This window comes from Schistocerca nitens, chromosome 7 (genome assembly GCF_023898315.1).
Source record: "Schistocerca nitens isolate TAMUIC-IGC-003100 chromosome 7, iqSchNite1.1, whole genome shotgun sequence".
Lineage (NCBI taxonomy): Eukaryota > Metazoa > Arthropoda > Insecta > Orthoptera > Acrididae > Schistocerca > Schistocerca nitens.
The window spans coordinates 311,636,831-311,639,330 of NC_064620.1; the positions used below are offsets into that span (position 1 = coordinate 311,636,831).

The 2,500-nt window shown below is 56.7% G+C and overlaps 1 non-coding gene across 1 annotated transcript in view; it reads right to left on the reverse strand.

Moving 5' to 3' along the window:
* LOC126197178 (small subunit ribosomal RNA) overlaps nt 1-369 on the reverse strand; it is a 1,909-nt gene extending 1,540 nt beyond the window's left edge. Inside the window, exon 1 of the ribosomal RNA XR_007539568.1 lies at nt 1-369. This exon is cut by the window's left edge and continues 1,540 nt beyond it. This is a non-coding gene — a ribosomal RNA (small subunit ribosomal RNA).
* Nucleotides 370-2,500: the final 2,131 nt, after the last annotated feature.

Below are 2,500 nucleotides of genomic sequence, written 5' to 3' on the forward strand. Positions count from 1 at the left end.
TACAACCATGGTAGGCGCAGAACCTACCATCGACAGTTGATAAGGCAGACATTTGAAAGATGCGTCGCCGGTACGAGGACCGTGCGATCAGCCCAAAGTTATTCAGAGTCACCAAGGCAAACGGACCGGACGAGCCGACCGATTGGTTTTGATCTAATAAAAGCGTCCCTTCCATCTCTGGTCGGGACTCTGTTTGCATGTATTAGCTCTAGAATTACCACAGTTATCCAAGTAACGTGGGTACGATCTAAGGAACCATAACTGATTTAATGAGCCATTCGCGGTTTCACCTTAATGCGGCTTGTACTGAGACATGCATGGCTTAATCTTTGAGACAAGCATATGACTACTGGCAGGATCAACCAGGGAGCTGCGTCAACTAGAGCTGAGCAGCCGGCCGCCCGGGAGTGTGTCCCGGAGGCCCGCGCGAACACGCAAGCGTCCGCTCAATTATTCCGCAAACAGGAGGAGGCTGGGCTCCCCTGCACGATACACCTCGAAACCCTCTCAGGTCCCGGCGGCGCGCAGCGCCGTCCTAAGTACTTGGTCGGGTTCGAGAGAGGCGCAATCGCCCGGAGATAGGCGAGTAGACGCTTTCAGTGCGACCACCCGTGCTCCCAACTGAGCTTGCCGCTGCCGACAGAGGCCCGGGAGCGTGCTGTCGTGGTGTTGCCGGCGGGAGACAACACGCGGCCACAAACAGTGGCCGGGCAGCTCCAACGCCAGCGCCACAGAGGGGCAGAGCCCCACTTGGGTGCCAAAGCGAACTCTCCCAGCACAGCGCACGCGCCAACACATCCGCACAGCTGCGATACAAACCACCTGCGAGAACCGCGGGGGCGACCGAGCAGCAGACGGCGTCGCGGCGCCGAGTGCCGGGCGGCGGCGCATCCTCAACGCACACAGTCCTCAATCGGACCAGCACACTGCAGATGTCCACCGCGCTTCGCACCGGGCCCGCGAGGACCCACTTTGGCCGCACGGCGCCGCGCGTTGGGTGCGCCGGCGCGCAGCTGCGCCGCCTGCCGCGTCCGTCGGCCGGCGCGCCTGCCACTGGGCGCCCCCACCAGCCGGCTGTAGCGCGTGCACCCACGCAGCGCGCGGCCAGCACGCCGGGCGCTCCCCCCTCACCGGCCGGGGACGGTCCCACCCAGCCACCGCCGCGTATCGCTTCATACCCACATGCCCACTCACGTTCGTGGGTATGACGGGTGTCGCTGAAGCAACCAGTTAATACCTGTACCGATTGTCGCAATCAATGATTCACCTCCAGCGTATACAACCGCGCAACAACGGATTTCCAGTTCATTTGCGTAACTTGGGCAGCAAACGTAGACGTCCATCTACATTTGCAAATTCAGTGGGTCTTGCATGCCTGGATGATATGCGTCACGACACGCCACATCAGCCCACATACATGCTGCGACGTATGCACGAGAGAACACGTGGAAGGTGGCCCGCGTACGTATGCGAATGCCATTGCACAGCTGCGAAGCTCATTGAACACGCAAACTCCCGCCTGACGAACTAGAGGCGACAGGGGAGCGATATAAGTCTTACAGCAGTACACATTACAGTGGATAGCGGGACCATGTGGAACGTACGCACCACTCGCTAGATGTTGTGAGGGTACGCACCGTAACATGAATCAATACGCAGGACACCAGAGAGTGCGAGCACTGACCTATGTTGAGAGGGTTGCGATTAGGCAACGCTACATGAATGTTTCAATTCATATAACAATTACAGGTTAGGTTAGGGCCCAACGTAGGTTAGGTTAGGGCCCAACGTAGGTTAGGTTAGGGCCCAACGTAGGTTAGGTTAGGGCCCAACGTAGGTTAGGTTAGGGCCCAACGTAGGTTAGGTTAGGGCCCAACGTAGGTTAGGTTAGGGCCCAACGTAGGTTAGGTTAGGGCCCAACGTAGGTTAGGTTAGGGCCCAACGTAGGTTAGGTTAGGGCCCAACGTAGGTTAGGTTAGGGCCCAACGTAGGTTAGGTTAGGGCCCAACGTAGGTTAGGTTAGGGCGCAACGTAGGTTAGGTTAAGGCGCAACATAGGTTAGGTTAAGGCGCAACATAGGTTAGGTTAAGGCGCAACATAGGTTAGGTTAAGGCGCAACATAGGTTAGGTTAAGGCGCAACATAGGTTAGGTTAAGGCGCAACATAGGCTAGGTTAAGGCGCAACATAGGCTAGGTTAAGGCGCAACATAGGCTAGGTTAAGGCGCAACATAGGCTAGGTTAAGGCGCAACATAGGCTAGGTTAAGGCGCAACATAGGCTAGGTTAAGGCGCAACATAGGCTAGGTTAAGGCGCAACATAGGCTAGGTTAAGGCGCAACATAGGCTAGGTTAAGGCGCAACATAGGCTAGGTTAAGGCGCAACATAGGCTAGGTTAAGGCGCAACATAGGCTAGGTTAAGGCGCAACATAGGCTAGGTTAAGGCGCAACATAGGCTAGGTTAAGGCGCAACATAGGCTAGGTTAAGGCGCAACATAGGCT